The sequence below is a fragment of the Gadus morhua genome, chromosome 5, assembly GCF_902167405.1.
Source record: "Gadus morhua chromosome 5, gadMor3.0, whole genome shotgun sequence".
In the NCBI taxonomy this organism is placed as follows: Eukaryota; Metazoa; Chordata; class Actinopteri; order Gadiformes; family Gadidae; genus Gadus; species Gadus morhua.
Genome location: NC_044052.1, coordinates 20,452,199 through 20,467,632, shown reverse-complemented (window position 1 = coordinate 20,467,632; position 15,434 = coordinate 20,452,199). Strand labels below are relative to the sequence as shown.

Genomic DNA, 15,434 nt, shown 5'->3' with positions numbered 1-15,434 from the left:
TTTTTCTTTTCTATGTCATTAAAGGAAAAGCTGCTCTTGTATTAGGAGTTCTTGTGTCTGGCTGTGAGTTTGCGCGCATGCTATGCGTAGGCTGAATCGCACTCGTGACAAGACAAATCAGATTGGCCAATACACACTGAAGATAAATTCAATCATTTTAAAATTACAAAAATTATCCCTCTCTGGCGAACAGAATGTTGCAGCAGGCAAAAAAAATAAAAAAATAACATTTTTTTAATTCAGATTATTAATTTATCTGCATAGAGACAGAATCGTTCTAGCGAGAATCGCGATGCATTGAAGAATCGCTTATTTTTCCCACCCCTATTAGGCTAGCATGCATATACCTGCATCACATCTGGTACAGGGAGTGCAGTGTTTATGCCTATTGAGGCCTCTATGGAAAGTAGTTTTGGCACACTGTCCGCAACTCGTCTGTTCATAAGGACTCGCTTGACAGTCCTTATAAACCCGGCTTCCTGTTAGGATCATAAGAGCGAATACATATTACAAATTCAAATGTATTCAATTCATTTGGTCAATATTTTCTTTCTTCATTGGGATATATTTAATAAAGATTTGACAACAGATATTTGTCTTTTTACCCGGATCGCATGCATAGCAACATCTGTCTTCGAATTCGTATTGATCCTCGTGACAAACTGGTTGTGCCATAGCTTTGCCAATGAAACCGACAAAGAATATCAAACATATCTTCCATTTGTATTCCATACTCCTCAGAGGATGTCAGCAAAGTCTTCTGGTGGGGATTAGGAAATACCTGATGAGATAACAAAACACCAGTTATTAAATGCTGTATTTTGTAACATCATGTCGTTCAGTAACCGGAGAAAGTTGAGATGTCAAAGTAAATCATTAATCAATCAATCATAACTGTAAATCAATGACAAGCAGCAGAGCCCAGGACAGGGCACGGATGGATCTAGACGAAGATATTTTTTCAGCCGGGTAACCCAAAACAGAGCTTTCAGAACTGGAACTTGCTCAGAGTGAAAAATAAATGATAGTTAGCAATCTTTTATATTTCATTTATTTTCTGTTCCACCAGCCAAGCTCAATCGTAGATTGCATGTTGGTCAAGGGAGGCTGCTGTCATTATCTTCAGCACAAGAGGCGTGATCAACGGGCCAAACGACTCAATGTGCGCAATTGGTTGCAGGCCGTCGCTTCCCTGTCGCCATTGTTTTAAACCAGCCAATAGCGCGCCAGGGGGAAAAGCCAGCATGGTGATTGGCTCCCGCAAAACTGTATCGGAAGCAGAAAGAAATGTATTGCTCTTGTCTTCTCCAGACCCTTCTGCAGGGCGAACTTGAATACCTGGCAGAATGGGTTTGAGGTACCCAGTCTGCGAAAAAAAAAAGTCCCAAACAGGTTTACGAAAATCCCGAAAATATTCATGAGCTGAGCTACAAAGGTAGTATTACGCATGCGCGTTGACTTGACAAACGTACGGAGCTCGTGTGAGCGAGCACGCGAAGCTGCTATTGTTTCAAAGCTGTTTACGTCATGTTAAGCGCAATGGCGGCGGTGTTTGTGAGTTGGTACCCTTTTTGGGTTTGATAGAGGTATGCACATTTTCCACGTCTCTTTCACACAAACGTGCGCACACAAACGTACCCCCACCCCTTGTCATGGGACTCCTGGCCCCCCTCGACCACATCGGGGTTTCCTCACTTGTCCCTGACTCAGCGCCGGCCTCACACACTCTCCGTATCTCTCTATATTTTCACACACACACACACACACACACACACACACACACACACACACACACACACACACACACACACACACACACACACACACACACACACACACACACACACACACACACACACACACACACACTGGGGGGAACGGGGGAACAACAGCTATTGAATTTCTATTGAAACCATCACTGAAGCTCCCCCCCATCCCCCCGCTCGGAAATCTCACCTAGGGCGTCATATTATACAGCAGGGCCTAAATATGACATGCCAGCAGTGTTGGGAAGGATATGAGCTCAGCTTTTAACACAATAATTCTAATCCCCAAGTTAATCAACCCACCACCCACCTGCTCCTGGATAAAGACTTTCTGGTCAACCGACCCCAGCAGGTGAAACTGGGTCCTCACCTCTCCTCCTCCCGCACTCTCAGCACTGGCTCTCCCCAGGGCTGTGTGCTGAGCCCACTACTCTACTCTCTCTACACATCCGACTGCAGTCCCACCCACCCAGAGAACATCTTTGTCAAATTTGCTGATGACACAAAGGTGGTGGGCCTTATAACAGGGGGAAACGAGGCGGCCTACAGAGATGAGGTCCTGAAACTTGGTGAGTGGTGTGTCTCTAACAACCTGGCACTGAACATCACCAAGACCAAGGAACTCATCCTGGACTTCCGACGGAACAGAGCCCCCCATGCCCCCCTGTACATCAACGGTGAAGGTGTGGAGCGAGTGCAGTCCATCAAATTCCTCGGAGTCCACATCTCTGCTGATCTCTCCTGGTCGGTCAACACCTCGGCGCTGGTCAAGAAGGCCCAGCAGCGGCTACACTTTCTGAGGGTGCTCAGGAGGGAGCATCTAAACGCACAGCTGCTGGTGACCTTCTACCGTTCCACCATCGAGAGCCTGCTGACCTACGCTGTGTCAGTGTGGCACTCCAGCTGCACGGAGGCCGACAGGAAGAGACTGCAGAGGGTGGCAGACGTCGCGCAGAAAAAATCATCGGCTGCCCTCTGCCTTCCTTAAGCACCATCTACGGCTCCCGCTGTCTCAGCAGGGCCAGAGGCCTCCTGAAGGACACCACCCACCCTGGCTACCATCTCTTCAACCTGTTGCCCTCTGGCAGGTGCTTCAGGTCCATATATGCCAGAACAAATAGACTCAGGAACAGCTTCTTTCCCAAAGCTGTCACCATACTGAACTCAGATCTGCACTGATGTTTGTCTACCGTTGTGGTCTTTACTGTGTATTTAAGTTTTACTGTGCATTACATTTTTTATTCATTTTTATTATACATTTATTTATTTATTTTATTATATATTGCTTTTGTATATTATTATTTGTTATATATTCGAGAACATGTGTGCACTTTTGTTAAATGTTTTGTGTGGGTGTCTGTCCAAATTCCCAGACGCTCCGACAATTTGCTGCTAGTCTTGGAGTTACCGCGAATCAAACAATAATTTCCATAATGCGCGCGGCTGAGGGGGTGCCTGTTACGTCCAAAGAGGCGTATGCTTTGTAGAACTGGATCGGACCGAGGTGCGTTCGCTTTCACATCTCAAGCGAACCGTAGCAGGGTTCGTTTGGAATCAAACCGAGACCAGCTGTTCAGGGCGGTCTCGGTCGGCTGATTTGGTTCACATCGAAGTGAGACGGTTTCATTCACAACGCAAACGTACCGAACCAAGGGGACCAAACTCGTTTGTACTAAATGATGTTGGTGTAAAAGCACGAATAAACTGCTGAAACAGAAGTAAGTCATGTAATCCATTGATTTCAACAATGTAACTATTTTAAATACCAACTATATAAATTGTAGCTGAAACGGAATACAGTTAGCTATATTTTGTATTCTGAATAGCCTACTTCACGCCGGTACATGTATTCCGTTACTCTCAGAGTACATGCCAGTGACCGGTGTTGCGCCGAATTTCGACCCCCCTGCATATTACAACCCCCCTTCGCATGAACGCGCATTCGCTTATTGTCAACTAGGGCTGGGACGACGCGTCGACGTAATCGATTACGTCAACGCATAAATAACGTTGACGCGAAAAATGCGCGTCGATAAAAATAAAAATAAAAAAATAATAAAAAAAAAAGATGGGCGGCGCCGGAGCAGTAGTAGCAACGCGAGTGGCTCCCCAGACTTTCATAAGTGCAAGGCGCCACGCAGTCGTTCCTCTAAGTATGGGAATTATTTAATGTAAAAGGAAACGATTCCGTGATACGTCGTCTTTGCAAAATGGAGATGACTTTCCATTCTAGCACCTCGGCAATTCACCAGCACCTGAAGAGGCGCCACCTGGTAGCAGCTGCAGATGACCGAGCACCGTAGAATTGCATTACTTTGAACTTTTAATTTGGAATTTAAAGGCAATAAACATGTATTGAAATGTTAAGGAATTCATATTTTATGTCAATCAACATGTATAAATTGCTATTAGTCAATTAATGGGGAGATAATCGATAATCGAAATCGAATCGGACTGAAAAAATGAATCGTTAGATTAATCGATGCATCGAAAAAATAATCGCTAGATGAATCGTTTAAAAAATAATCGTTTATCCCAGCCCTATTGTCAACGCCCCATACTTTCATTTAGTTCGAGGCGCGCTTCCTTCTGAAAATATTAGTCAAAATTAGTGTTTATATTATATCACAACATCACAAGTGGAGCAACTTATCACAAAAAGCGATGGCATATTTTAGGTTGTAAGTTTTAAGACGAACACATCGCAATGGAACCTCCGACGACCCATGCTACGCTACAACATTCACGATAATGAACTACGAGAGCACTTAATTACGTAATAGTTCAAAGTAATACTTTAATGCATTATGTTATTTACTCATTCATTTTGACAACCTCTTGGTAGCCTACCCTAGAAAGCACATTTAACTGTGACTGATCCAAAACTAAGGAAATCCTTTACTAGGTACAGACTCAGTTGCCCCTTTCACACCGCCGCAAAATCGGGGCCGGTTCCGGGCCAGTTCGGAGCTAGGGCCAGGGCTTTGGTTTCACACCGCCAAAGAACCGGCTCCGGCCCCTAAAAACCGGTTCAACTCTGGCCCCACTTTAGAGCTGGGCTAGAACTAGAACCGCTTTTACGCCGGGGGCAGGGGGCGGAGTTATCCGTACCTTCATAAACAGGAAGACCAACGAAGACCGGCATTTTTTAAAACACCGAAGTAAACAATGGACGTGAATCCGTGTATGGTTCTTTTTTGTTTTTTTCTGATTTTGTTTTAAATCGGAATATTCAAAGAACGAACCATACACGGATTGAATCGAAGACGAAATTGTTGTTGTTGTGTTTGAAACTGGCGCAAGGGTTCTTCTGCGCGCCTATTGTGTGGTGGTTCAACGCGTCAACGCGAGCACAGCCTCGCCTTCGAGAGAGTGAAGGATATTGGATATATTCGATATATATTCAATATATATTGAATATATCCAATATATATTTTCGATATATTGAATATATATATATATATCTACTGGATACATTCAATATCCAGCCAATTTAGCCTGCCATATTCATCACCCCTCTCCTATTTCTTGTTTGCAAAGTCTGAGAAACGTATTGAGGGTTGAGTGTTGAGTGTTACTGAAAAGGCAACATTTTCCTCATTATGAAGTCTTCGGCTTTGAACTTCAGGTGACCTTTCTCCAATTATCACGAGAATTTAGATTATTCAATTATATATATATATTCATCACCCCCTCCTATTTCTTGTTTGCAAAGGCTGAGACACTTCAAATTTCAGAAATGGGACATTTGGCGGGGGGGGTGGGGGGGGGGGGGGGGGTTGTATTCTGGCAGGCAATTTAGCCTGCCAGAATACAGGCCCCCCCCCCCCCCCCCCCCCCCGCCAAATGTCCTCTGTTGTGACTACACGTCTGAAATTTCTACAATCACACACAGAAATTTAAAGTGTCTCAGACTTTGCAAACAAGAAATAGGAGGGGGGGGTTGCAGGCCTCGACATTAATGGTTGCCCGCTTGCCCGGGGCAACTACAAGTAATATTTGGGCAAGTTGAGATTGATTTCTGGTTGCCCGAACGGGCAAGTGGATTTTGGGTGGATGTTAATACAAAGGCTATTTATTCGTGTTTTTTAGAACTGCAGAACAACCTTTTGTTCCGCAAAATCACACAAAGTATTATATTATATATTTCCAATTGATCAGCGCGCCGTCTTCTCTTCTCTCGGACAGCGAGTTAACTATGAAGGTATTATTGTAGCAAAAGTCTTTAGCACCTGTAACTGCAGAATTTGAATGCGTACACACTACAGTAACAGTAAATTTGAAGTCGTATTTATTTATTTTGCATGTGTACTCTAAAGTACAAGCGGCCGAGATGAGTTCTCTCGTAAGGGTGGCTGGCGTCTCCCTTAGGATAGGGTGAGAAGCTCAGCCATCCGTGAGGAACTCGGATTAGAGCCGCTGCTCCTTTACTTAGAAAGGAGTCAGCTGAGGTGGTTCGGGCATCTGGTAAGGATGCCCACTGGGCGCCTTCCTTGGGAGGTGTTTCAGGCACGTCCAGTGGGGAGGCGACCTCGGGGAAGACCCAGGACTAGGTGGAGAGATTATATCTCAACACTGGCCTGGGAACGCCTCGGGATCCCCCCGTCAGAGCTGGTCAATGTGGCCCGGGAAAGGGAAGTCTGGGGCCCCCTGCTTGAGCTGCTCCCCCTGCGACCCGACCCCGGATAAGCGGATGACGATGAGGATGAGGACTCTAAAGTCACAAATATATAACAGTACATTTGTAGTCGTAAATATTTTTCATCCCATTGTAAACACAAAATAGGGTCTACGAGTACGCAAATCTGTGTTACAGGTGCACAAATCCTTTTGCTACAATTATTGCAGCGCAGTTGGTAGAAAAAACACATTCGCACACCCGTGTTTCATAATCTGAGAACATGCCCAAAAGGTGTGCATTCGTAAACCCAAATTTGAATTAATGCATCAGAAGTTGCACATCTGTGAAAAATTTCCTCACAAATAAAATGATAAAAAACGCAATGTTAATTCAGCATTTTAATGAGCTAGCACAAATCCATTTTACAACTGCTTGAATCTGCTCCTGCAAGTCTCAGCTGTGGGGTTTTTTGCATGTAGTTTTGCACCACGTCTAGGTGGTAAATGTGTAGCAAAAGTATTCGTATCCGTAGATGCCAGAGCGTCCGTGGGCGCGACAAAATGGTTCGGCCCATAATTTCCTAATCCAATGAAAATCGCCGGCAGGGATGCATTTCTCAAATTACACTGGGACCCACCACGTGCCAGCCATGGAGCTATAAAGATCGCAGCATACTCTGCGGCGCGGGATACGTTTCTTTCTGGAGAAGTGAAGAGGGCGTCCTACTGAACGGAGGTGGGGTATCCTACATTATGTTAAATGAAATGACTTAGTTGAAGTGAATTCCCCCCAAAGTATTGCATTAACATTTCTGAATTTATGTTATGGCGACCATTAAAATACATTGAGGACATTTGCGGCATGTTAATGAAATACTTTGAGGGGAATTCACTTGAACTAAGTCATTTCTTTTAGCATAATGTAGGATACCCACCTCCGTTCATAGGACGCCCTCTTCACTTCTCCAGATAGAAACGTATCCCGGAGCTACGGCGCGCGCCGTAGCTCCACGGCTGGCACGCGCTGGGCCCCAGTGTAATTTGAGAAATGCATCCCTGCCGGCGATTTTCATGGAATCCCGGTGTCAGTCTGTACATATGCTGCGTTTTAATATCCATCCGTCTCGGAGGTCCGAGGACGTTGCCTAGCGACACGCACAAACACGCCCCTTTTCCTCGGACGGCGAACTCACCATCTCGGTTGAACTCAGTGGTGACCGAGCAAAATTCCGAGACAGAATTCAAGATGGCTGCGCCCATTGTGACTTGAAATATGAACTGTTTTCATTGTGCTTGGACCACTTTGGTGGTTTAAAATGGTAATTTCAATCACTCGTATTACTGCAAGACCTTACTGCATCCGTATCTCTGCCTATGTACACAAATATATTGTATTTGTGTGCAGCACTTTGGTCAACTACTGTTGTTTTAAATGTTACATTTACATTTAGGGCATTTAGCAGACGCTTTTATCCAAAGCAACTTAATAAGTACATTTTTCATAAGAAGTGCATCAATATATCGCTGTCGGTACAGAAAGGATGTTCATAGAACCAAGTGCAAGTACCACAATCGCTAGGTTAATCAATTCCCCGTATTACAGACATGATAGCAGCTGCTGCAGTTGCTACACAGTTAAGTACTACAATACAATACACTACAATATAATACAAATGTGCTTTATAAATAAACTTGACTTGACTTGACTATGGCCTATAGCCTACTTATTTTGGAGCAGCTGGTCCTCTGCCAATGCTACCGCGACAACAGCTTTCCGGGTGGCGTCTATGTTTACCTCCAACGACCGAGCAAAATAATAAAACGCTTGAAGTGTGGGCGTGGCGTCAGATAGCGCCGTTAGTTTTGGATCAGTCACAATTAAATGTGCTTTCTAGGTTAGGCTACCAAGAGGTTGTCAAAATGAATATGAGCAAATAACATAATCGCATTAATGCATTACTTTTAACTATTACGTAATTAAGTGCTCTCGTAGTTCATTGTCGTGAATGTTGTAGCGCAGAGCCGGCCCTGAGCATAGGCAGTATAGGCAAGTGCTAGGGGCGCCGTCATCCCCGGGGGGCGCTGTCACGTTAAAATTGTACCGGGGGCGAAAATTGTACCGGCCTACGTCATCAGTTGTTGACAAATTCCAAACCCGCCTGGCAACAGACGACGCGATCGTCTGTTGCCTGGCAACGGGCGATCGCGTCGAATGGCGTAGGAAGGTTCTTGAACATTCGCAAACTTTCATGCTCGTTCATTGCACTCCTTCATTGAGCGTGATAAGACAGGTTTTTGAAACCTGCTTTAAGCACTCAGTTTACTAGCTAAATTCGATTAAAGAATTCAATGCAATACAAATATAAAGTAAAAACAAGTGTTATCTAGCGATCTGTATGATGTTATTTCGTCTTTGGAAACATGAGCCGAATATTTTTTGAAACCTGCCCGGCAACGGACAACCCAATCAAATCAAATCAGTTGTCAAGTTGTCAACAACTGATGACGTAGGCCGGTACAATTTTCGCCCCCGGTACAATTTTCGCCCCCGGTACAATTTTAACGTGACAGCGTTATTTAAGCCCACAGCAACATAAAGTCATAGCAAAGACTATTAAATAATGGAGAAGCCTTTTTTCTGGGTACCTGCCCTCTGTGAGGGGAGCGGGGTCAAGAGGCCAGCTGCCTGAATCTGACCGGACCGTGACCCCGAGACGAAGAAAAGGTTTAATGACACTGTATCGGAATTATGTCCAAAAAACTGAAGCCGTCCGGCGCCCAAGGAAGGAAAATAAGGAAACAAGAGGAGGAAAAACGTGAAAAAGATAGAGGTACAGTAATGTCAATGTGATGAAGTGCATGAAATTAACAGTTTAATGCATCGTAGTTACCGTTGTAACTACGAGTGTTAGCTTGCTAGCTTACTTCGGACGATAGCAACATTGTTTAATAATCAATAAATAGCTGAGTCGACGAGTGTTAATGTTACTTCACCTTAAATTCATCAGGGACGTTTGGAAACTTAACGTTAGGCCTGTTCAGATGTTATTTTACAGGTGTCTTTCCTGCTTGTATGTCAGTTAAAATGCTTTTAGTTGTCCATCCACATTGTAATAGGGTGGTTGTAAGTACTTGGTTTTATGTGTCACAGTTTGTTTGTTAAAGTTTACATCAGTGTTAAAGTGCAGTTAAAGTGTATTACTGTTAATATTTCATACCTTAGCTTTCACATATCATTCATAGGCTATATATACACATATATATTCACTGCACTTTACTGGTTTTTGCACTGTGGTTAGACTGAATTGCATTGCAATGATAATAAAGTTGAATGAATCTCATCACATTTTCATTATTAGTCTCATCTATAGCACACCAAGCATCTGTTATTTAATTAAAATGTAACATGCAGTCGTCACATATACTTCTCTTCTCTCTTCAGATGCACTTTTAAAATATTTTAGTACCACCCCCAGTGACACAGCATCAGGTTATGTTGTCCCGTCTACCTCTGCACAGCCCTAATACATTGTATTTTTTTTATACTTCAGTTGAGTGCTTGTTTAATCTCTGGTTAGAACCAAACTAGATAAACCATACTACATTTAATTGTATTTACAATAATTTGATTCTGAACTCTTTCTAGTATTTTGCTTATGAATGCCTTTAGTAAACATCATGCATTTCTTTGCAGTATTTTGTGCATACCTTATTGTATGAGTGATTCATTGTCACTTGTTTTGCAAGACTTTTTATTACTGCAAAGTGTTTAATTATTAAAATTTCTAACGTCTGCAGTATTTTGTGCATATTGTATTTATGATTCATTGCTTGTTACTTGGTTTGTAATACATTTCGTGTGTTTAATTTTCTATCTAAAATCAAAGAGTCTCAAAGACAAAGCTTTGTAGCTTCTCTGAGTTTATGAACATTGGTAGTCGAATTTACTTTGCGATCCAAAGGGGTAGGGGGCGCCAGCAAAAATCTTGCCTAGGGCGCCAAATTGGTCAGGGCCGGCCCTGTTGTAGCGTAAATGGGTCGTCGGAGGTTCCATTACGATGCATTCGTCTTAAAACTTACAACCGGTGCTTAATTTGAGGGGGAGCAAGGGGGAGCGCGCTCCGGAAGCTCTGACGCGCGCTCCGGAAGCTGGATCTTGAGTGTGTGTGTGTGTGTGTGTGTGTGTGTGTGTGTGTGTGTGTGTGTGTGTGTGTGTGTGTGTGTGTGTGTGTGTGTGTGTGTGTGTGTGTGTGTGTGTGTGTGTGAGGGGCTAATACTGTGTGCATGTGTGTGTTTTGTTCAGATGTGCAGCAAGAGAGGTTGGACTTGGAGTGACGCAAGTCGGTTGAGTGATGTGTGATAAATCTGCGAGGAGTTAGCGAAAGTAGTGAACTTTATTATTATTATGGTTTTTGTGGTATTCTGGTATTGTTCTGGTTAATAATATGTATCTATTTGTTAACGTGGCCAAGTTGTCATGCCAGATTGTTGTTCTAACTAGGCCTACTATAAATCAATGAGGTAGCCTATCTATTTGTTTTCATCTTTTGATGCGTCGGAGATCCATTTTCAAGGACTTGGTGTATTTTGTTGTGTTGAGAATACAATGACTCAATGACGCACCTGCGAGTGCATGACATATTCCTCAACTGTTAGTAAACAACGGTAAACTTTATAACGTGTGGCTGTGTGTCTCTCCAACCTAACATATGTTTACTATTTTTTCTGCGTACATCCCCATTCACGAGGCTTTAGTAGGCTAATTTCTTGCGATGTTGAAACCCCCCCCGCCGCTTTTTTTCTACTCGTCCTCAGCGCTCCGGGAGCTCCCACTTGACAAATTAAAGGACAATTCCGGTATTTTGAACATTGAGCACCCTTTCTGGTTTGTTTAGGATGAAATAGAGTGGGTGACACCGAAATTTGAACTATTAGTCCTTTCTCGGGTATTTGGCTCACTTTGAATCGCTCCTGCCTGCCTCACAATGGTTGTCTGTGTGCATACACCAACCTGTCAACCCAGCAACCCTAAACGTTCGTTTTCAAAAATGTGCAAGTAACCCGAGTGGTTAGTGGCATTCGTGAAGTTTTAAAAAAAATTATCGGCGCAATATATGGTTTCCATCCGTGTTAGTTGCTAATTGGAACTATTTTTTCAGATACCTCACAACCGCATATAAACTTCCGCTCGCTGCGTTACGATGGTTACATTGAGGTTGGCCATACCAGCTGTGACGACAAGGTCCCACTCCGTGCAGCACCTACTTTCGTGCTCCGTCGGCATCTGCCTGCACTTCCCACAGGCACGCCACCATGTGTGATGCTGAGATAGAATATAAACACTAATTTTGACTAATATTGTCAGAAGGAAGAGCGCTTCGAACTAAATGAAAGTATGGGGCGTTGACCATAAGCGAATACCTGTACACTAGACCACATGTGCTTCACCCGGAGTATTTTCTATAATATATTTTTAGGTATGTAAAGAGGGCATAAAAATGTTCTTCAAAATATATAATTTACCTCATCCGCAGCGGTCAGCCACCCGTCGATCACGATGCACAATGCCTCCTCGAGGGATAGTCACTTACCACCTTCTTTCCTCGATCAAAGCTTTTGTTCTCTCCTTGAAAGAAGGGGGTGTGAACTAAGCGCACACCAACAAAGAAACTGTGGTGGCGGTGTCGTATATCATACGCGTCGAGAGCAGCGGGAGTTGTAGTCATGGACATAATAAAGGATGGACCACGGACTGGAAAATGGCCGCCCATTCATTCCTATGCAAACCATGGGGTTGTAGTCCACAAAGCGCCCACACAAAAACTAACCGTATCAAACTCCTACCCGCTAAATTATAGTTTTCTTTGCATGATTATCATTTAAATCCACAAACAACATATGAGTAATCCGGGGCATATAAAACTGGGATCAGAAAATAATTACTTTCTCTCCATTGACTCCCATTCATTTTTTTCGGTCTCATAGGTCCCATGAGCAATGGCGACTTACGAGCTCTATTGCAGAACAGGGCCTTTGAGTAGGTACCCGTATTTCTGTTTTGTTTCAACTCGGAGGAGTCGCGGGAGGGAGGGAGCAAGAGGTCGGGGGAGGCAAGGCGCATGCTCAGGTATGTTGCAAGTTTGCGCCTCTGTCATCTATCTGCAAATGCGCTGGACATCCGGACACCGGTGGCGTCACTATACTGTTTTATTCCGGGCAAAATCCCTGGATAGTATTTAATTAGCCCCGAATATAATTTTGGTGTAAAATAAATTAAAATTAAAAAAAAAAAACATAACCTGTTTACCACCTCAAGAAAATTAACCTATCCTATCCCAAGTCAGATCTGTGTGTGTGTGTGTGCGTGTGCGTGTGCGTGTGTTGTGGCAACCCCACGCCATTGACCAGGGGCCAGCCGCTTCAGCACCCTCCCCGTAGACAGGTGGTGGAAGGAAGATACCTCCCCCTCCACAGCTGCACTAGAGGGAGCATCAAGTGCCCCCCCCCCCCCCCCCCCAGCCGACCCCGAGGAAGGGCTGGACCAGGAGGTCCCGCACCCTTATTCCTGATTACGGAAGAACCTTAGTTTGTGTATGATTTCCCTTTTTGTGACTGTGACTTAACATAAAACCCGTTGCACCGCAACCCTGCTTCATTCATCGTCCCCGCCGCCGACGAAAGGGGTTGCCACTGTGTGTGTGTGTGTGTGTGTGTGTGTGTGTGTGTGTGTGTGTGTGTGTGTGTGTGTGTGTGTGTGTGTGTGTGTGTGTGTGTGTGTGTGTGTGTGTGTGTGTGTAAGGTCTGTCTCACTTGTATTCATTTTACTCTGAAATAACTTGAATGGAACTTTAGATGTTTTGGGATTAGCACAGCAGTCGGGTAGCTATTAAAAGCTATAATAAACTGCGTATTTGGTTAATTTAGGTAAAGCATTACAAAATGTGCATGCAACATACAAAAGCATACAATTCAATTTGGCGCATTTTAATTTTTCCTCTGGGCTAAGCTGCGGATGTTTATGAAACCTAGAAACATAGCCTACCTCCCGGACACGACGGCGACAGTGTAACCGGACGGTTCATTCAGGCACAACTTTAAAATAAAGCGACGCTGTACTCAGAGAGTCAGAGAGACTAGCTCTTCTTTTCAGAAGAGAGGAGAGATGACGGTAGTCCGGATCCTCCACGTCGTACATTGGAATATTCTGATTAATACCGACTCGAGATTGCCCACAGGTGTGCACAGTCAGCAGACTCCCAGTGTCCAGCTAAATGAGGGGGCACCCGGATTTGAACCAGGGACCTCTTGATCTGCAGTCAAATGCTCTACCACTGAGCTATACCCCCTTTTTATAGAGAAGCAAGTTAGGAAGATATTTTGATCTGAATTGTTGCTTTAGGGTTTTCATATAATACTTTGTGCTTATGTGGTTTTTTTTTACATTTTTCCTTATTGTTAGGCTACCTATTTTATACTTTGGTCTTTGGACAATCGTTTTGCGTGTTTGTGTTTCTCATGTGAACGTCATTGGGTCTAGTAGGGGATCTATCTGTATATCCTAGAATACCTTTTATATTTTTATATTTATATTTTAAATTGAATCAGTCCTATTTCATCATATATGGCATTTATCTTAATTGGAAGAATAAAAAAGTAATGGCACTTGATTTAATTTCGCCTTAACTGGTCGAGACAGCCTACTTCCACTATTATTTTTCCGCTATTATTTTTGACTGTCGTTGAATCATATTGGACAATTATGTTCTTATATTTGACGTCATGTGGCTATCCGCTCCTATGTAAATAAAGCCACGTGTCTCAACCTGGGGGAGAAGTCCCCCACTTTGTCCACCAGGTGTCAGCCAACACCCACCACAACCTCGTGTCATCTCGACAAGTGTGTGTGTGGTCTGCGTGCTCCTGTAAAAACAGCAAATTAGCTATACTCTCCGACTCAATGGTCCCGTCCTTCAGCACTGGTGAAAGGAGACCTGGAAATGAGGCGTCCAAGTGCTGTTATTGGCTTATTACGGCTGTCTGTCTATAAAGGGTTGTTCTCTCTGCAGGGCTCCGACACAAATCTACAAGGAGACCGGCGCTTTGATGTTCGCCCAAGAGGCGTTCCAGGTATTGTCTTGCGCTGCTAAAGGGACACGTCCCATTAGAATATAGTCCATCTGGAATATAATGGTGTGTAAACAGTCCGAAAACACAGCGTCTTGGTTTTAGCGCCTATACGACAGACCGGGTTTTGCACTTTTTCACACTTTTAAACAGAGGCAAAAGTAAAGGGAGTAGGCCTACATTGGGTTACGGAAATACTGACCAATATTTTAGGGCTACAACCGTGCGTGCATGTTTATGTGAATGTGTGTGTGTGTGTGTGTGTGTGTGTGTGTGTGTGTGTGTGTGTGTGTGTGTGTGTGTGTGTGTGTGTGTGTGTGTGTGTGTGTGTGTGTGTGTGTGTGTGTGTGTGTGTGTGTGTGTGAACGATCCAGGGATAATTGGATGGGAAAGTTGAGTGCAGTTTGACTAGACAACACGCGGGTAGACCTGGGCAGAGAACCGGCTCTAGTGGTTCATAATCCAGATGAAACTGTTGCCATGTTTCTCACAGGCGCACAAAGAGCCCATGAATGAGCGACAGAAGAATAGCGACAACACAATGAGCAGTAGGCCTACATTAAAATAGACACACAAGGACATGAAAAACTTCGGAGATTAACGCAACAAAGGACCTTATTAACGTCATTAAGTCCATTTAACGGTCCATTCATTTGCGATGCCTGTTTAGGTTCCCGGCCGGGTATCTACAAATAGTTTTGCCCAGTGGTGACTTCGGGTAGTGTAAATCCTGAGACCCGATGTCCGGTGCACACACTCTGGGGCGTTGGTATCGGCTGTAGGCCCTGTTAAGGTTAACAGGCCCGCCGTCACCACAGGAGACTGGTCATACATCTATATTCTGTCACTATTCTGTCTCTATTCTGTCTCTATTCTGGCTCTATTCTGTCTAATGAAATGGACAATGGAGTGTGGAGTATTAAA

The 15,434-nt window shown here is 44.0% G+C and overlaps 1 non-coding gene across 1 annotated transcript; it reads right to left on the bottom strand.

Moving 5' to 3' along the window:
• Positions 1-13,660: 13,660 nt before the first annotated feature.
• Positions 13,661-13,732, bottom strand: trnac-gca (transfer RNA cysteine (anticodon GCA)). The gene has a single exon. It is a non-coding gene; the product is annotated as a tRNA-Cys (tRNA).
• Between the last annotated feature and the right edge of the window lie 1,702 nt (positions 13,733-15,434).